The sequence below is a fragment of the Rhipicephalus sanguineus genome, chromosome 1, assembly GCF_013339695.2.
Source record: "Rhipicephalus sanguineus isolate Rsan-2018 chromosome 1, BIME_Rsan_1.4, whole genome shotgun sequence".
Lineage (NCBI taxonomy): Eukaryota > Metazoa > Arthropoda > Arachnida > Ixodida > Ixodidae > Rhipicephalus > Rhipicephalus sanguineus.
Genome location: NC_051176.1, coordinates 253,338,887 through 253,360,193, shown reverse-complemented (window position 1 = coordinate 253,360,193; position 21,307 = coordinate 253,338,887). Strand labels below are relative to the sequence as shown.

The 21,307-nt window shown below is 48.7% G+C and overlaps 1 protein-coding gene across 2 annotated transcripts in view; it reads right to left on the bottom strand.

Moving 5' to 3' along the window:
• LOC119377905 (puratrophin-1) overlaps positions 1 to 21,307 on the bottom strand; it is a 449,908-nt gene that overhangs the window by 234,160 nt on the left and 194,441 nt on the right. The gene's annotated exons all lie outside the window — the stretch shown is intronic.

Here is a 21,307-nt window from a genome sequence, read left to right as displayed (position 1 = left end):
TAGAAAAAAAGTTAAAAAAAAAAGAGTATGCAATCCTTGCCTTACCCCGAACTTGTGGAGATAAAAACTTCACACGTGCGACCAATACGCACTCCTTCTTAAGCATTATCATCTGCTTTAAAGAGTGGAACGAAGTACTGAGGAAAACGCTTAAAACTCGGCGAAGGCCCCTTCGTGCGGGAGCTGCTGTTGTAAAGCGAGCGGAATCAATTGGCAGCTGGTGGTGAGAGTTGAAGCCGCATCATTTTTCTTTCTCCACTTCCTGAAGCATCTGTAGGCATTTTCCGGAACCCAAGCACCAGGGCCAGCGTATAGAGGAAATGGAAAGCACTTAGGCGACCGCGGCATCCTACGGAGCTCGCTGCATCATGTGCTCAGGAAAAAGACAGAACGTCCGGAACCATTCAGAAGGCCTGACCATAAGCAATGGCGTAAATCAATATTTTTCCTGCTCCACCCCAAGCATCAAGAAAGACATCAAGACCATCTTGAAGAGAACTCATAGGGCACACAAATCATGGGATCGTTTTTTTTTCTCTCTTTATTTCCACTCGCACTTAGTTTCTTTTCCCCTCTTTATGCGGCTTTGCCATGGAAGAAGCAAGAGATGATAGTAGGCGATAGTAGGGCTGTCAGTCGCAATTAATATCAAGCGAATCGCCCCGAGCGTCCCCCTTATTAATAGCGCCATCTTGTGCACTTTCAGAGTGGAACTGCCCCCTGTGGGCCAATTAGACGCCAGAACGGCGATTCTATCGGGCCGATAAAATGACTGATTGAAGCAGGCCGGCTGCGGCAGAGGAGGGACGATGCGGCCGAGTAATCACTCTCCTCCGCGAAGGATAAATTACACGCGCGCCGCATTGTCCGAATCGAGATCCAGAAGGAAACAATTCGCGCGATGGAGGGGAGGAGGAGGGTGCGGTCTAGTCGCCCGGAGTGGGCAATCCTTATCGCCGTCAGCCATCTCGGCGTAAGGACTTAAGGAGAGCATAACCGCACGCATGCGACTCCGGATTGCGCCGCGGCGGAGCCCGAGTACTGCGGAGGCCACGCGCCGCGGCGGCTGCGGGCGCAGTCAACCTCCTTCGGGGTCCCCTTTCCCACACGCTGCCTTGCGCAGGGAGCGCATATAGTTTTGGAGCGATGCCTTCCGCCAACAAGGTTGCCGGACGATGACCTGGGAAACGGAGAAGCTTTGGAGAGAAACATTTGCAAGAGAATTGAGAACGAGACCAGAAAGCGACTCAACCATGTCCAAGCCGCGGCCGTTGTGGTGGTGGAGGCGGCGACGCTGGCCCCATACGCGCCCGAAGCACACACACACACCACAAGCTGGCTGTCAGCCAGATGCGGGGCCGAGGAATTAAAAGTGTGGCCACAAGGAGACCCTTGTCTGCTGTCGAGATTGGAGCAGCGGAGCCAGACGGCGCGGCTTCCAGGTTACGAAAACACCAGCGCGACGACGACAGGCGACAGGTCGCGACGCGCGCTGCGCGCGTGTGTTCGGAAATATAGCGGCACAAAGAAGCCAATCCGCGGTGCGGGAGGTGGACGCAGAGACCGTGTACGCGGAGTTTGATAACAGAAGAAAAATGCTCCTTCCGCTGACGTGCCATTCATTATCTGCAGCAGCAAAGGATATACTGCAGGTTTCAGCAGCGCTATAGCTATCCCCTGGAAAGCAGTGCAAACGCGCATACCGTGGATCACTGTTAGATTTTAATCGTTCGTTCTGGCGGATATCGTAGTTTGCTGCTCGTCATGGAAGCTCATCCGATGTATATATATCTAGGACGCGCATCCTAGCAGCATTTGCAGGTTAGAAGGAGGTCTTTTGCTTCTCTAGTAAATGCCACGTCTTGCCTTGGGCTCGTGAAATGGTGGCAGTTGCCCGAGTGCTTCAAGACTAATTATATATGCCTTAATTTCTTCCTTTGCGAATCAAGTTTTTAGCAGGAATCAGTGAGTGAGGCATGAGTGTAGATGACAGACACTGATATGCAGAGAGAGCTAAATTAGGGGTTTGGAGAACACCCGCTTTGAGCTGATTCATTTTTACTTGTGAATCGACACGGAAACTTCAAAAGTACGATATTTAAGCGTACCGCCGGTTATCTTCTATGCAGATGTGAACGAGACGGCGTGAGCTCGATATCCATGTTTGGACATATTGATCATTTTTTCCTGGACACTTCGTATTCAGCGAGTGCCTTCAAAACTTGGTGTCGTGTTTGAAATAAAAGAACACAGTATGCGCTAAAGATTAATCGCAATGATGCTGAAAAATTAGCTTTAGATGCACAACGAAAACTACGAACGAGGCAGTACTGACAGACAAAAGCTTGTGCGTCTTGCAAAGTACTGGAGGTTCCGAGAGGAATGTGCTTTAGAAAAAGACTGATGAATAAAAGGGACGACAGCTTGGCGGCGTTTACGTGCCGGCGTAAGAAAAATGTTGGCTGGCAATGGAGAGAAAAGGACCACGAATCTAATCAGTCGGCATTTCGTTCCTGCGGTGCTGGAAGCAACAGCGAAAAGGTAAAACCAGATGCGCAAACAGCAGACCGATTTGGGTGCTGTGGAAAAGGAGCCAGCTAGACAACTATATTGAGCAGCAAAGAATGAAATGAACAGATAAAAAAAATCCATGACAGTTCAAAGGGAAGTGCGCTATTGTTCGAGACATGATAAGGGTGTCTGAGAACGTAGTGTACGTTATAGGAGAAAATTTCTTGATGAAGACTATTCCTGCGCAGAAAGTGGAAATAGCGCAGAATGCGCTATTTACGTTGCGCATGTTGTGATAGTATGCCAGATGTAAATGGCGACGTAGATATCGTGCTGCGACTCTGCGAGACCCATGACGCGACATAGTAGAGGAAAGGTGAATGAACCTGGACGGTGGAGAGCATCAAAAGAACCTTCCTACCAGTGGCGTAAAGCTACAGAGAATACGTAGAATCAATAGAAAAAAATGCTTAGGGGAATAAATTTTTATTATAAGGTTTAAAGCTTTTTTTCTTTCGCGAATGACGGATCGAGGAGGGAATGTCCGTTTCAAAGAAGGTGCTCAGAAAATAAATCCACCTGTAGAATCCAACAGCCTGCCGACGTCATTATATGGCCGTGAAGGCTGTTTCGTAGCAGACGCCAGCGCATCATTGGAAGATACTAGACGTGCAAGCCCACGCATCCACCGTGAACGGCAAGTTTATGTCGGCGCGCACATAAAACAAACAAACAAAGTCTCAACTTATTGGTTTTTTGCCAAAGGTGCTTTCGGGCTATCTGCCTGTAGCCTACCTAGCGAAGCGTGGGCGGCGCACAGCGAATATGATTGGGTCTGCGTCGGAGCATCGTCTTATACGAGTATCCGGAATCTCGATTCGCGCTGCGTCTAGAGACGGCACAACGGATCACAAACACTACGCGTACCGCCAGACCAGTAATTTGCAAACGTGCGCTGATGAGCACGCTTCCTTAGGTGCATGCATGGTATTCGCCACGCACCGCAAGCATGCATAAGACGCGTCGACGATGCTTTTACTCTTCGATTTTTATTGCGATAGCAATTATATGGACAGTCTCGGCTGGAAAATGTCCGTCCCCGTCGCCGTCATTCACCGTATATGTATAAGTATGTATATATATAGAAAAGTCATAAAGAAAAATAATTCAGAAATTCCTTCCGACGCGCGGAATCGAACGGGCGACCTCTCGCTTTGCAGCCCGCCGCGTTAGACGTTAGGCCACGACATCACCGTCTTTCAGCCTGCTAACGGCGCGCTATTTATATACACCATGTAATTCAGCATGCTTTCTTAGTGGCTACATAGATGGCGCGACGTGCGCGCGCAGCTCCTGCGATCGCCGTTGCTCTTCGCTCTACAGGGCGTGGTCGCTTTCGTGTGCTTATCTCGAGGAAAGAAGGGGGCGGCCGGTGGGGTGCTTCGCTTCGCTCGCTGCAGCGGCCGCGTTTGCGAAAGGAGCGCGCTGTTCAAACAGAAATAAGTAACAAAAGTGACAATTAGTTCGCGCTCGTCTTGTGTGTACCTGTTCGTTCGTTTCGTGCTTTATGTTTCAGCAGTGCGCTTCAAAGTGTCGAGCTGTGACGCATTAGTTCGCGCTCGTCCTGTGTGCGTTCTTTTCGTGCGTCCTTTCGGCTCGAGCGACGCGCTGGCAATTTCGAGCTGCTTTCCATTCTTCGCGTTACATTACAATTTATTGCTATCGCATTCATTGCTTCGCCGTTGCGGCGAAACTATGACTTTTTATTAAATAAATGTGACAAATGGGAAAGCTGGCCACAAAGTATTGGCCGCGAAATTGAGCGGAGTCGCCGCCTAGCGGCTTCTGGCTGAACCGCGCCTAGTGTGGATTGCTCCATGCGTCGTCTGCTAGCCCCGTTGTGTTTGCATGTGCGCGTACGCCATGCAGATCCTCAATAGGTGGTTTGTTCCGTTGCGTTAATGCAACTTTAACCGCTCGTACGTATGCCTAACACGATGTAAAGAAGCATTTGACCTTGATCGGCTGTAAATTTACTGTAATAAGATCAGAAAATGCACTTGTCGAGAGTGCTGTGTGTGGTCGTCGTAACCTCTTTTCACGAGAGTCATATCAGTGTAGGTGCCGCTCTGTGGTTCAAGCGCATTGCAAAGTGCGCTTGGCGTTGCCCTAAAGATGAGAAGTATTAAATCTCATGTGAATATAGCATTTTAGCGGCGCGGTGGTAAAAGAAATAAAAGGCTACATGTACTTGAGCGTTGTGGTTAGGTGTTGATTATACGAGCTTCAGTTGTGTAGGGTCCTGGTCTCACTAGAGAGAAATATTTCTGTCAAGTCACGTCTGACACTTCGATACTTAAATTGTCCCTAAAGAACAGGAAATGAAATGACACGGAAATCGCAAAACTGAGTTGCCTTGTGCAATTTTAACTTGTGGCGAAATTTATACAAAAAGACCCGTGTACTTAGATTAAGGTACGCGTTAAAGAGCGCTGATGGTCAAAATTAATCCAAACGGCGTAGTTTGCATTTATGTAGTAGTAATTTCACGCGAAGCCACATCTTTTTTTCTTTACAATATATTGAGCGTTTCTGTTGCGTTGTTTAGATTTACGGAAGGCAGCGGACATTATTCGTATGAAAAAACGTACTTTGGTCCCGTAAAATAACCGGACCTTTGTTCCATTACTGTCGCGCAAGTAATCAATCGAAGAAATTCCCGTGCTGTACAGTTACCTTTGTGTACTGTTACTGGAATAAAAAAAAGCCTGTGCGTGTTAAACGTCTCCGTAGCGTTAAAGCGCTGTCAGCCACGTAGATCTCCTCAGTAAACCTATAAACTGTCCTACATTTCAGCGAGAACTGAATGAGAAATTAGGATGCATATTTGAGCACGCAGTGCACAAAGTGCTATTGGAAGTCATCGTGCAGCAACACGGGCTTTGTTCTTGCTGGGGAGTATCCAGATGAACAAGAAGTAAATACTTAATTCAGTCGCGCTATTGCAGTGCGCAGTAAGTGGAACGCAAGCTAAGCATGTACAAATAAAACAAGAAAACGTCATCCATTGCGAAAACGCTGACTGTTGCCGAAGGCGAGCAACCCGTTTGTTGGCTTCTCTCACAAATAATAGTAACGTTCGGCGTGCTTCGTGCATTAATTCGGTAATGAAGAGCACGCACACATATTATCAGAAAGCTGCAGTCAACGCATTTTGTTTGCCGGAAATCGGGTCAAATCGCTCCCAACGAAGCGCTGTTGTGTGCGTTTGTATACGCACCGACAACCGCCTATCCACACTAACGCGGCGACGGTGCTGCCACCTGTAGCCCGATCTCGCGGCGAATAGGCCGGCTATCCCGAAATCACAGTTATACAGAAAACAACAAATCCAAAACGCCAGGCCCGCGCGGAGCGCGCAGCACAGTCACAGCGAAAGCTGGAAGAGCGGCCTTTCTAGAGCCCATTCTAAACTATCCTGGGGAAACTAATAAAAGTACACATGCAAGGTATCCACTACGCCATAAATCAGTTTTTGTGAAGTAGGGAAGCACCCACTAAGCCATTACTCTTTCTGCGGATAAGCGAGGTACCCGCACTGCATATCTGCAGGTGCACTTTATTGATGCTGCATGTGGCTGATGAGGGTGAAGAATTATGGTTGAGCACTTTGTAGTAGGTGGGAAGCTTTAAACCACACTCGTTGCGCAATCAGCATTGTGTGACGCCTGGTTGTTATTTTACTCTAATTCTGCCACGCTATATTACACATTTTAACGAGATTCCTTGCCCGACAGGACGCCTGGCCTCCTTGCAAGGGAGTTTCAAGCACCAACGTGGCTCTGTAGTAGAATACTCGACTGCCACGCAGAGGGCCCGTGTTCAAATCCCATTTGATCCTGGATGTTCTTTATTTGTTTCATTTTTTTTTCTTATTTCGCGCGATACTGGTTACGGACACCGGCGGCGGCGGACAACTATCCCACTGATCTGATAACAGCTTTCGCTGTAAAACAGCTGATCTGATAACAGCTTTCGCTGCCTGCGCCGAGCACGCAGCACAGTCACAGCGAAAGCCGGTGAAGCGGCCTTTCTAGAGCCCCTTGTAAACTGCGGAGAAGCGAGGTACCCACTACGCGTCTCTAAGGCATTATGCTGCGGCTGATGACAATGAAGACCTATGGCTGAGCCCTTCGTAAGGGGCGGGTAGCTTTAAACCACCCACACGTTACGCAATTCGCATGTGTCACGCCCGGTGCTATTTTACTCTTCTACCACGCTATATTACCTCTGTTAACGCGATTCCCTGCCCGGGCATGACGCCTGTATGGGGTCTTCTTGCGAAGAAGTTTCAAGCACCGGCGTGGCTCTGTAGTAGAATACTTGACTGTCACGCAGAGGGCCCGGGTTCAAATTTCACCCGATCTCGGAATTTTTTTTTTTTTTTGTCTTGTCCGCGATAGCGGTTACGGAAATCGGCGGCGGACAACTACGCCACCAAAATCGGCTGTCGGTGTGATATCACGACAGATTTCGCTGTGAAACAAGAGGGATAACGAATATACAAGCAAGTGCCAGAAGTATATAACAAAATGGAAATACGCAAACAGAGCAAGTCTGTGGTTCGAAGAGGAAACGAAAGCGTCATTTTCAAGCCACCGAAATAACAGAGGGACTTACAAGTAATGAAAAACATAGATTAAGTTATTAATCCTTATTAACAAGCGTTCACAGAGGATATATAAGTTCAGTGCTTACGATCGGACCTCGTAAGCCATGCTTATGTAAGGAAAGCGCGACCAGGGTCCAAGCGCTTTCTTTACAAAAACGAGGCTGCAAAGGTCTGTCGCTGCGTCTCGCGTTGCGAGCACTGAACGAACCTCCGTATTCATAAAAACATGCCCCCCCCCCCCCCCCCCCCTGCACAAATGAACAAATTGGGCGCCAAACATGTCGCAGTATCTATTTATCGAGGTTGCTAGTCCTAATTATCGAGTAAGCTTTTCGATCATGATTGCTTGCTCTTATAAACTGCGCTGTGTAGACTAAATCAACGAAATCCAATAATCGAGTGCCCAATGCAGTACCATTATTTCGTACCGCAGAACCATTCAGTATCGCAAGAAGCTATAGAGGATCTCACCTCCAGTTGTTCCTTTCTGCTTCACGCGACTGTTCCTCTCACAGCGCAGATCTCTCTCTCTCTCTCTCTGCAAAATTTCTGCAACGATCGACTTCCTCGAAGGTAAGGATGTCCCTTGGCGATAAGACGTGTTTTCTTCGTGCATCGAGTACCTTCGCGAACTCTTTTCAGGAAGGGAAAGATATGGCTAAAGAGTCCGTTTTATGCCCCTGAGCCGCTCTTTACGGTTTATACCTGAACATCCTGGGGGCTTACCGACGCTACATGCCTATCAGCGACTTACTTCAGCATCTTTCCTTAGGTGTGCATTGATACCCTTAAAGCTAGAGGTGGCTTATACCTCTGTCATACGGCCACCACCGAACTCCATTTCACTCCGTTCGGCATTTAACTACCTGATGGAGCATTACGAGAACGGAGTTGTGGCCGTGCTACACGGCTCGGGGCAAGCTTTCGACGGTTGCCGCATGGGCAAAAACAGCGCTGCTGCGCTCATCGAAACGTCCAATTTTTTGCCCGTGCAGTCGCCTTTAAAGCAACAAAAACGTGTTTTTGTGTGTTGATGAAGTGCTCGGAATCACCATTGCTGTCACAGTGCTTGTGCGTGCGCCTCACACGTGCAGAAACAAATATCGCGCGACGCTTCACAGCGGCGGCTTGGCGAGGCGTTGGTGTGGAGAGTACAAGCGCTGATGTCCGAAAAAATACAACTAAAACTTACACTACGGGGCGTGAAATGCTACGCAAAAAAGAGCATAGTTTTTAAAATTATAATTGAGCTCATTAGGACGATTTTGCTAGTGCGGTTTTCAGCGTAACAGTAGCTGGCTGGGAACGAGAGTACTCCATCGAGCCGAAAATGGTCATTACCGAACTCCCTCCACCAAAAGCTCCATTTAACTTCCTCAGCGAAATGGTGACCGTGTGACATGAACCCCATCTCCCTCGAGGAAAAGACGAGGGAGTTAAACGGAGTTTACGGGTGCCCGTGTGACAGGGGTCTAAACTTATGACGCTACTATTATTTTCCATGTTTTCCCATTGCTTGTAGCGATAGACACGAATGCTTTCTGTAGTGGACTCCTTGAAGGTCCCGTACTTTTTAAGGCGAAAGCCTTAGATGCCTCACAAAACGCGAAAACTGAGCGTCGGCGGCGTGAACCCGCGTGACGCAAGAAATATTCATCACGTGATGGCGTCCCCGTGTGACGTCATCACGACTTCACAGATCACCAAACTTGAGACGCCATCATGACGCCACTATGACGTCACTCGATGATGTAATCACATGACATCTTCGCTTGGTCAAAGGAGGGCCGATCACGGAGGCAGTGCAAAACCACGTTAGGTGCAGAAAGCTTTCGGAGCGGGGCGGGCAGGACATCGACTGAGAATAAAAAAAAAATATGGCTTTCGCCTTCGAGTCATATAAGGCGAACGCATAAGGGAGCCTGTGAGTTCTTGCCTCTGCCCGCTAGTGCTCCATATCACCCTCCCCCCAGTGCACAGTAGAATATAGGGGATGGATGGATGGATGGATGGATGGATGGATGCTATGAGTGTCCCCTTTATAACGGGGCGGTGACATGTCTGCCATCAGGCTCGAAGAAAAAAATCATTAAAAAAAACTTCATTGTTTCAAGTTGGCCTAATACCTTATCTACACTGATTAAATCTATGTTATTATACAAAAAAAATATAAATTCACGGTCCATCTCTCTGCCTCTTAAGGCAGAGTGACCTTATTTTTCCCCATTATTTATTTTTGTACTTTATCTCTACCTTTCTGCCACCAATTCTGGATGGATGGATGGATGGATGCTATGAGCGTCCCCTTTATAACGGGGCGGTGACATGTCTGCCACCATGCTCGAAGAAAAAAGAAAAACTTCCTTGTTTCATGCTGGCCTAATACCTTGTCTACATTGATTAAATCTATCTTATTATACCAAACATATTTATAAATTCATGGTCTATCTCTCTGCCTCTTAAGGCAGAATGACCTTATTTCCCCCCCCCCCCCATTATTTATTTTTGTACTTTATCTCTACTCTTCTGCCACCAATACTCTAACCGTCTCTTACTTATTTCTATCGCGGACGTGTTCAGCTTTCCATTGTTGTCCCTAAAACCCAAGGCTTCCTGTAGACTCGTGCCCACAAGTATACCTGGGTGAATATCGCCACATTCAATCAGTACATGTTCCATCGTTTCCTTAGTTCCCCCGCAGCATGTACAGTGTTCGTCTTCGTTACTGAATCTCGCTTTATAACTTCGCGTTCTAAGGCAGCCCGACCTTGCTTCAAACAGTAAAGCGCTTCCCCTTGAATTATCATAAAACCTTTCCCTCCTTATTTCGTTTTTTCCCTTTCGGTAGTTACTCAGAGCCGGCTTCTTTTCCATCGCTGTCATCCAATAAGTCCTCTCTGCCTCCCTGACCTTCCGCTTAATGCTCCCTGTTGCCATATCGCCCGCACTGCTAGCCGTATATTTACTGGTGAGCCTCCTAGTTCTCTTTCTCCACTGCGTGTCAACGCTTTTTCTATACAAATACCTGAAAACCTTCTCTGCCCATCTACTCTTCTTCATTTTCCTATTAAAAATGTACAGCGCCATCTGTTGACAATCATATAAGCTCAATCCGCCATGTTTTGTTGGGCGCGAAAACGAACCCAGCCGCATATCACAGCCTTTCAGGTGCTATAGGTACTGGTTATTTATCTTCGTTATGCGATGACTTCCCAATGCTTCGTGTGCTGTTCAGGCAACGAGGGAGCCCTGACAATGCCGGAAACAAGGTAACACTATTTTCAATCGAATTTATCAGTTACCTGAAAGAAGAAAAAGAATGCACCGACGCGAACTTGTTTCTTCAACAAGATCGGCACTGTGCTTTGGTTCGGAAGTGGTCGGCACGCGCAAAAGCGCTCTTCAACATGACTTATTTCCCCGTGCAATTTAGTTGCTCGCCTGAAACATATGCAAGACTTGCGGAACAATATATGCAGTTTAAAAGAGACTGCCGACGTCGCACACGCGCGAGAGAGCATGCTTGATCAACATTAGCTTGTCGGTGTTGCAGATCGGTGAAAACAATGATTTACGTATGTAAATGTGTGCAGGCAGTGTCACAGACGCTGCTGCGCGCGTCCGCGGTAAATCAGTGCCACCACACGAGACTCGATCGACGCAAAGGTTCCAATTAACAGGCATCTCTTTGCAAGCTTCGCAAGGCAGTGTGTGCCGAAGTATACATGCCGCGTCTGTCCTTCGCTTTACACACCCTTATCCCTCTCCTTTATTGTTGTTTTGTTTTCTTCGGTCAGCGTGCGCTGTGAACACGAAGCGAAGAGTTACGGAGCCGCCGTACAGTAGTAGATGGAGCTGATCTTTCCGCTGATCCCGGGCCCTCGCATGCTGTTCGCAATAGCGCGTGGTTATGCACGCATCCGTGGCATGCGAAAGCAAAGAGCGCAATATTTTAAAAAGATGTGTCAATGAACGCACACGTATAGCGTTAATAAAACCAGAACGACAATACTAAGTCCGCGTGATAGATTGCGACCACAAAACATTACAATACAACCAGTGTGCAGTAAAAGAGCACTGCTCGGGCGCTCTCTTTGTATACATGCAGTTGAAACGCGTGATCAGTATTTTGGTTTGATTTGCGGCGCACCCCTCATGCACATGCCCACGCTTTATTTCGAAAAAACTACGACACACGTTACTGTGTATAGGATGTAGATATAAATAAATGAGCCGAGGAAAGCAGTACACAGGTCGCGCAGAAACAACTTGGTGTCGATATCTGACGAGTGTATATGACGCGTGTATAAAACCGCAGATAGAAATACGATGGAGATGTATTGCAGTGCAATGTTTACATAAAAGTTTGGCAGTCAAACCTCCTCTGCAACAAACACTTTTCTTGAGCGCATACCTCAGATCGGAAGCGCACGCCGCCAGAGAACAGCAGTTCGGCTTTGCGAAGCGGTGCGCCTCTTGCAGCTGCCGTCCGGATGAGTTTTTAAGCGCGAACATCTCGTCGATTTGGGGCAGCACAGTGAGGTCCGATGACCGTTCGGCGCTGGATGACTACAGAAACAGACGCATTTTCTTGGTCCGAAAGCTTCGCCAACGACTGCGGCTCAGCCTCTCCGTGGCCTCGCTATAGCAGACGATTCCGCGACGGCGCCCAACAAAAAATGGCGGACGCGCCCAGTGTTGCTGGAGCACCAAGCATTATGAATATCCCCTATTGCAAACTGCTTGGCCTCCATGCCTTTCCTTTTATTCTCCCCTCTCTTTTTTATGTTACCATACCTTTTTAAAAACTTCGACATTATCGGTGACGACTGTTTAGTCTGAGTTAAGGCTCGTTCACACATGCGACTAGCACCGGGCCACCAAAAACCATCTGAAGGCGACCGGTGTTCACACCTGCGTGCGACTTATGCCTGTCGCCACGCAGAATTCACGTCTGCTCGCATAGAGCTCGCATTGCCATTGCTCCGTAAAATTAGCTGACGTCCTCTTCCTGCGCATCTGATTGGTTCAGAGGTTTGCGACTGCAGACGCGCGACTGAAAAATCGAGCAACGAGCGACTGAGTCAACGTAGTTGCTTTGCGACCAAAACGACCATTTGCGACCGTTTGCGACCAGTCGCTTTGCGACTAACTTGATCGCGCGACCGGCGCAAGTCGCAGGTGTGAACGAGCCTTTAATGACGCGCTAAGCGACATGGCTTAGCTAGCCATTGTCACACCCAAGACTAATACGTTTTCAGCAGTTCCAATCTCCCGCTAACAACAATCTATACCCTCGGTCATTCCTTAGTTCGTATTCCTTGTGGAAGCTCGAAATTTCTCGCAAAAACATCTGTACAATCGATGTTCGAAATGGGCGGCGCAAAAACAAGGGACAAAGGAAAGACTACACACCACAGTCTTTCCTTTGTCCCTTGTTTTTGCGCCGCCCATTTAGAACATGCATAACCAATTCCAACTTGCCCAGGCATCAATTCATCTGTACAATCGCCGCATAACGGTCTCCGTATGCAGCTTAAGCGGATTTGTTCAGACCGGTTTCAAATTGGGATGTTTCTCCGGATCTATTTACGTATAAACATCATGTCCAAAAGAAGATCATTCTTGACTCGTGAAATTGCTTATGGCTGAATAATGAGCCATAACACAGCGCACAGTGCTGCACTGTTTACAATGTGCAATTTTTGCAGCTTCCGACGCTGCAAAAAGAAACGTTGAGGGCATTTTTGCTAGCCGTTCAGCATATCCAGAAGATGACAAGCAGAGCCGTAAGGTATAATTGCATCGTTCCCTGAATGGCAGCGAGGCCCATACAATAGCCAGATATACGGGCCCGCAAGGTGCGCATGGGCAAGCTCATAGCGGCGACGATAGTTGCATGTATGCTCGCGGAATGTTCAACCAGATGACCCTTTATCGACAGGTAAGCGCACTTACATGGTTTCGTGTTTTTTTTTTTTTTTCTTGACAGCGAAGTGCTTGAACTAAAGATATATGTACCAGAGTACCGCTTTGACTTCTATTTTGCTACTGTACAAAAATATTCAGCATCGATGACGACCACTGCAGGGAAAACGTAACGGAAACGCTTTGAGGAGGCATGCAGCTCCGTGTGCACGGCAGGCGTTCGCAGGCTTAGTCCAAGCATTTCGACTGCGTCTTTTGAACCAACAATCACAAACTGTTTGGGCAATGCCAGGGCGCTCGCCTTCAATAAAACACCGCGAGTGAACAAGTTCAAGTTGGGCATCGCCGGAGTCCTGGATCCAGCTGCCATCATTGCTCGACTGCGGCGCCCCCTCGAGGTCACAAGACTCAATGCACCAGGAAGTGGGAAGCGGGCTGTGACGCGCCTTTAAAGGAAGATTTAAAGATTGTTGTAATTGGATCGAAGAGCCGTTAATGATCGCGGAGTATCTTATACCCGGGCAAAATTAAGCGCCAGGATTACACGGAAAACGCGAATGGTGTCTTTATTCCAGCCTCTTGCTCCCTCGAAGGTCGGTAATGAAAGTCTCCAACGGAAGAGGTGGCACTCAGTCACTATCTTGGCTCTTCCACGTAATTACCCCCCCCCCCCTTTCCCCCGTTTTTTTTTCCCTTTCTGGCATGCACCAAACGCTCTTACAAGTCGACTTATATTTCGAAAAGAGTGAGCTCATTAGCGACCGCGCTTCGTCGCTATAGAAATGAGCGGCCCCGTGACCTGGTTGACGCCAAGCGTCTTTATATCGTTAATGGCTCCGAAGTGTTTCGTTTTGGCTGTTCGTTTGTGTCCACTTCAAGCTAATGCGATTGCAAAGCGAACCCATTAATCGGACGTTTTGTATTTCTCAGTACACGTGCAACAGCTGCCGAAACGGCGTGAATATATATATATATATATATATATATATATATATATATATATATATATATATATATATATATATATTCACGCCGTTTCGGCGGCTCTTGCACGTGTACCGAGAATATATACAAAACGACCGATCACATCATGTGTGTACACGTACACACACGATGTGTATATATTCGCAGTCCAGATAGCGAGAAGAGATTTCGCTGCGGGCAGAAAATGAGAGTGCACTGTAGCAAGATACACGGACTGGCTGAATGCCCAACGAACGACGCTTTTATTAGGGGCGCGTCGCCGTACGACAACTCGGAGGCACGGGCAACGACTAATGGCGCCGACAACGCACGTACGACGACGTTTGTTTGTTAATCTGTTCATTTACCGAATCAACAAACGCATGCTTGAACAGCTGTGATGGACCGCAGAGGCGGCGATCGGGCACCGCGATACCGAAGCCAGAACAACCCCATTCATCGCCGCCGAAGTACTGCAGGACTGAGAGGGTTCACTGTGTTCTCGGCAGTGGGCGAAATAAAAAATCAAGCGCAGCGACTTCCCACTGTCCCAAGCTGGGCATTAAGTGACCGGCAGGGGCCGAGACGACAACCAGCGCAGCGCATTATACTTGAGCATCATGATGCATGACGAACATTAGGAAAGTGGCAACAAGATACAAAAGCGGCGGTTATGAGCCGGCGAGCACGCGCTATTTTTGCGAGCACTTGAATACGATACCGGTACCAGATAGCCACGAAAAAAATAGAACAGCTTCTTTCGAAACTGGACCGCTGATGGTATCGTTTCTCTGGAGCAACGCCGCGCCACTCCGCCGCGGAGGGCGCAAGTTCACTCGCGAGTCTTCCACACACACACACACATGTGGCTCCAACAAGACGCACTGAATCGAGCAAGTATTCCCCGCAGGGCCCGCTGGTATCGGAGGGGAGGGGGCGTGCTGGAGAAGAATACATTACATTAGCGAGACAGGCGCGTCGATCAGGGCCACACGTAACGCACAGCCGAAAGGGCCTCGCCCGTTCGTCGCAGCCGCTTTCGGGGCTCTCTCCGCGCTCGCGGCGCCGCCCATTTTCACTCACGGCCGACGCTCCGGGCTCTGAGAGTCTCGAAATAACAAGAAAATAACAGCGTGACGGTTAACAGTGCGACGCCACTCGGAGAAAAATCAACGGGCGGCTTTGTTCGGTTACCTTGCCCTATACCATGATGCCTAAGCGGCCTTTTGAGCCCTTTCCCTCGTCAAGTATAACTGCGATCTTCTGTACAGGCATACTCTCACGTTTAAGACAACGGCGCAGGAGAAACACAAACCTGAGCTGACAACTTTTGTATTAGAGGCTCTTAATTTTAATACGGCGTAAGAGTAAACGTGCCTCCGATCAGTGTTTTCCGAACATAATGTCAGATAAGTACACACAGGTTTCTACGCCCCGAAAAGATATTACCTATCCTGAGAGCATGGTCAGCGAAGTCGAAAGGGAGTATTGGCTACATGCCGCGTAAAGAACGTAGAGGCTGCTCCTCCATATATACACCGAACCAACATGGTCCGCGTACGGATCCGGGTGCCACTCCTTGCTTTCAGTTTCTGCACTGCACAATCCGGCTTTCGGGCTCTCTCTAAAGTTCATGCATGGCAATCCCGTATGCGAGGCGCAGGCGTTTTCCTTCCTCCTTCAAACTCGCACTTACTCTCTCAGCCAGCGCATGCGAAGTTCGATTCATAGCTTCCTTGTTCTACAGGGGCCGACCATGCTGCATATAGAGATAACGAAAACAAAATGTAATAACAAAGAAAAGAAATACTAGGATGAGGAGTATAATCTCACGAAGAATAAATAAAGATAACGAGAGAAGCCGGAAGCTTAATGGAAGAAACAGCCTGCCCCGTATGCGTCTCGCACAGCACAATGCCCCTTCGGGGTAACGTGTTGATCAAGTGCTACAGGGGTGCGAGATAAAAACAGCAAGCGTGTCCGTGCGCCGGCCTGAGTAATTAGGCAACTCGCCTCGCGCGCGGGCCGCCACTGATCCTTCGAACTGTCCGTGCCATACTGGGCGCTAGCTGTTCCGTCACTTCCAATTACGTTCGCGATAGCGCGGCTGCTCCACATCACCACGAGCGGCGGCCGTCTTTGGCGGCTCTCTGATCTTTTCCCGCTGACGCCCAGCCGCGGCAAGGGATGGCTTGCAATTCAGTCGTCACAGCTTAATAAACGCGTACTATATAGCAGTAATTCTGACCGGCGGCGGCGCGCAAGCCACAACTCGATTCGGAACGCTGATATTACCAAGCACTGATTCCCACTGCAATAAAGAGCCCGACGCGAGCACGTTTCCGTCGCAGATTAAAGAATAACCATATTTCGTTTCGCATTCTTCATCGTGTAACGCGTCGTAACGCGGCTCGTAGAGCACCCTCGAATATTTTGCATTCACTTCGTTTAGCTCAGTTTAGATCATGAGGCAAATGAGCATCGATTCTGCAAGGCTTGGACTTAAAATTTGTTTTAGGCCTGACCTGACCTCGCCCTTTTCGTGATTGTCTCACACGAATTCGCGTCCTCGATATTGAAAGAACTGGTCTCTCCGCGCGACGGGTCATAAGCGAATAAAATGAGAAGGAAATGCTCCTAATGAAGTGAGGCCTCTGACCAGATTCCCCGCTTCTTTTCCTTTTCGTTTTACAAGCGCACACGTGAGATAAGTATGGCAAGCAAGGCATGCTGACATATTCGTACAATGTCGACAGTCGAGCACTTTACATATTTCTATTTCCTATTAAGTGCGTCACGGGCATCTGCCCCAGCGCTCGTTGGGGCATGCGCAGTTTGCCGGGACGACAATTCGGACGATTATGCAACCCCAGCGCTATACGCCCGTCTGACAGAATACGGCATCCGTCGCACGCTGAGCCACGGTGCCCGACACCTTTTCCGCTCTGAATGCCCCAACAAATATGTGCTGCCACCATGGCCCCCTCGGTGGGCCAAAAACAGCGAGCTCGCAGGCTTTCGTTTTTTTTTTTTTCAGCCGTACAGCCGAGGGCAAACAAAACAATCTTGGTAAGGGCGGCGACGAGGGAGAACGCGCGTCTACTGTCACTCAGTGATGTTGTTGCCTGGAGGCTAGCCAGGCACGCGCGGAGCTTCGGAGCTCTTTGTACGAAGACCTGCGAGGATCGGAGAGCACCTCACGGGCGCTCGCCAGTTTCCGAGAGAAAGGCGGTGGCTAACACGTGTTTCAAGCCCGCATTATCCTCGTTCGCGGCCTTCTACGATATGCCTTTGGAACATCTTTCATTACGCAGCGTAAGAGTGGTCAACGTGCTAGCCGTGCGCGCAGTATTCCGTCTTTAGTAAAAGTAAGCCGCTTCAATACTCATTTCAATCAGTGCATGACTTCAAGTAAATTATTGTTGTTAAATTAGTGAATTGTAGAACAGGCACTTGAAGTAAATAAGCAGAATATCATGCAAAAAAAAATAAAAATAAAAAAGCGAATCGGTTAAAGGGAGAATCGAAGTACTTTGGAATATACGAATACGGGAAGGGAGAGATGGCCACTGGAAGTGCGCGGCCGTTGGGGAACCAAGCGACGACGAAGCGAAAACGTGGGAACGAATTTAATTAACCATTCGTCGCTGCCCCGGCGGTCTTAGTAGATTGTTTATAACTCTATTAGCAGCGCAGGCTTGGCACGTAACAAAGAGGTAGCAGCCACTCAAATAATTCATACATTTTTGCTGTCGTAGTATATCGTCCGAGTCAGAAATACGACTCAAAGGCCTGCGATACTGCACTCCGCGACCACTACCTGAAAAGCTATGAGATTTTATGCATACATATAACGCATTCTTTTTTTTTTTTTTCGCATATGTAGAATGTGTGTCCTCGAGAGATCGATATGATGAAAACGCGCACAACACAAAGGGGCACCGTACGCATAAGCTCATGGTAATCGGTGTCGAACATGGTTCGAAGGTGATGTTGAGGGAGCTGGGGCGCCGTGATCGGCGCCGACACGACGCGAGACACGGCGAGACACGACATAACGAACAGGGAGAGCAGCAGTAGCTGGCGGCGCGCCAGTATTGCGTTGATCAGCTGACAGTCGCCCACACTGGGTCTTCCCGGGAAGGTCCGATGGTCCTCACCCGGAAATGATCCCCCCCCCCCCCCCCTAGCCACAGCCAGCAGGTGCAAGTGGAAAAGGAGCCCATCTATTTTAGAGCACGCGGTCGAGAGCCCCACAGAAGCGCCAGTGTCGCAGGGCGTGCCAGGAATTCGGCGGATTTCAGTCACGTGGCGAAGACCCCCACCCACGCCCACGGAGTCGGCCGCGGAGAAAGCAAAACGATAACACCAGTGGCAACAGCGGTGAAACCTGGCCAATCAATCAAAAGTACCGGTACAGCTCGAGAGGCTTTCAACGTTTTCACGCGGCTCCAGCCATAGCTCAGGGGCGAGGAATCGCTCGCCCTGTCGGAACTGAACCGACCCGTTTATACGAGATATTTCACGAGGCTCTGACGCGCAACAGTGCTAAATGAGTTTGCGGCTGTCTTTGGGCATCCCGGCACTCGGCACCTTCCCTCCCACCCACTCGCGAGTGCTCCTGTCGCCGAGGTTCCGGAGAAGTGACTCGAACCGCCGTCTATCAAGGGACGCTTTTAAACTTTGCCCACAACCCGGGTGGAGGAGTATATAGACAGATGCTTTTCCTGTAAATTGAAGAAAAAAAAGGAAGCTATTTACACTTCCTTGTGGCCGAAAGAGGAAAGTAATCACTTTACCCGCGGCGCCATTACATGAATTGATGAGACAGGAGGGTCATGACTAAAGTCAACATTGTCTCTTCCTCGACAGTTGATAGAACTAAACGTTAACGTGAAACTGTCGCTGCAGACTCTTTAGGCAGGTTAAAAAATCTATGTGAACGCGTGCCTCGAAAGATACACGGAAGACAAGACATACGTGCCTACGGTGTAGCAGCTTAAGACAGAACGCAGGCTGCAGATGCCCATAAAGGGCAGACTGTCAGGCCCAATTTATTACGTCATGTTATTTATTAATCGCTGGAGACACGAAGACAGAGACGAAAAATGGAAGAATAATGGCTAGCAGCTGTCACCGGAAGTGGTAAAACGCCCGTCTCTTCTTCAGGAAGGAGCACATAGAAATACTAAGTAGGAAGAAAAGATTGTAATGAGGGAATGAATAAATAAATAAAAAAAACCGACAAGACTCAAACACTGAAGTAAAAATGCGACATATAAACGGAGAAGTCACAGGCCGAGAGAGGTAGACAAAGCTTGTACTATATTAAGAACTATTTGTCACTAACCGAAGTCTTGGTTGATCACTATCGCAGTGGGCTGGTTCTAATAATAGCTAGTGTCGACAAAACGACTTCGACAATACGGGCGAAGAACCGATAAACTTTCTGCACATATCGCACTCGCTCATCAATTTGGCGCGGCCTCCATCCTTTCGGGCAGTGAGGGTGAATATTGCGAGGTGCGCAACGATACAGCACAGGCATTAATGTTCTATTTTTGCAGACATGGAATAATATCCCGAGTTGGCGGCGACGTCAAGTACACAAATGATAGTGCCTTTCGTATCACGCAAAAATAAAAAAATAAAAAACATTCTCAGTAATGACATGTAAACATTCACTATATCCTATAGCCATGCTGCAGACACAGAGATTGAATCTTAGTGTGCCCTCATAATGAAGGCGCTGCAACAGCCAAGCGCCAAAAACGCCTGCGTGGCAGCGTCTATAGAGCTGTGGTTCTCAAAAAGAGAACTATAGCTAAGCTGTGATGGGAGTCACCCAGAAAACATACTTCAACGACCGAAGGGACTTGTATCATTGTATAGTCTATTTCATATAAATATAATGTCAAACGTGATGCTACTGAACGAAAATTAAGATGTTGGCGATGAGTTCCGTTGGAGGAGGCCAACGACCAAAGTCTCAGCCTATATATCCTTTCAGTTCTGGTTAGCAGGTTGACATCCCTACCTTTCCTCTTTCTCCTGTTCCTTCCTTCCTTTTACCGCGCGGAGCGCTCCTGCCGTAGCTATAACATCTTGCTGAGCCGTGACAGCATCCAATCACTTTTTTTTTTTCCCAAATAGACGGTGCATATCAATGGCTTGTACCTACAGGTGTCTTCACGCGGGTCCATTCTGAACTCCCTAGAGGGTTCAGTAAGCCCTTAGACCACCATTTCGGCATCATTCAATGTCCAGTTTGCAATGATTTCGCAGTCTACTGTGTATTGAAGCTGCATAAGTGTGCGGTACTGGGCTGGTTTGTACGTTATCACTCTGTAACCGAACCCCGCTTTAAACAGGACGGCATCTGTTTCTGTGTTTTTCGTTTCGTGCTGCATGAAGCGCTGTTAGAATCCATTCTAAAATACTGAAGCTCCAAACGGTGAGCTTCAATCCGGGTAACACTAACACAGATGAATGAGGGTGAATATTGCACGGCCATCTAACTGCAGTACCAATGGTGCTATAGCATTTTGCAGAGGTCATCCGATGGAACAGGGGAATCAGTGTGTTTCCTCTTCGGGGCAGCGGCATATTTTGATTAAACGGCATAAAGACTTGAGCTTTTCCACAGTGCTAAGCATTGTGCACCGCTCGAAAAGCGCGTTCCCTGACTCAAAATTCAAGATTTATGATTTTAGCTCACACCCACACGTTCTCTCGTGTTATTGAGAAGAGCGTAGGGTCGCTACGCCCTATAGCAGTACGTTTTCGAACCGAGTTGGCTGCACTTCAAAATGAATTCGCAATTTGGGATCGCGCAGGGAGCTCGCGCGAACAATCGGCCGTCCAGACTGAGGCTGGCTTTCAATCAAGGCCCCCGGAAGCGTCTTCTCGGTGACCCAGAGCTTGCGGAGGCCCGAAAGACGCAGATAGACGCGCGATCACGCGCACCGAAACAATGCAGTGCGCGGCGGCCGAACAGTGCAGCCGGCCGTGTTTGGACAAGTCCCTTTTCGCGCGTCACGACGACGGCATACCGCTCCAGGCACAAGGTCATGTTCTCTTCTCTGGCTCCTTGTCTGGGACGGACCGAGCCGTGTTCGGAACACGTCTTCTGGCGTGCCATCCGGCGGCACGCTCCGGCGGGGCTCACGACATGCGGCGGCCACAGAGGCGGCCGTGTTCGGACTTGGAGGAGGTTCACGTCCATCGCGAGAG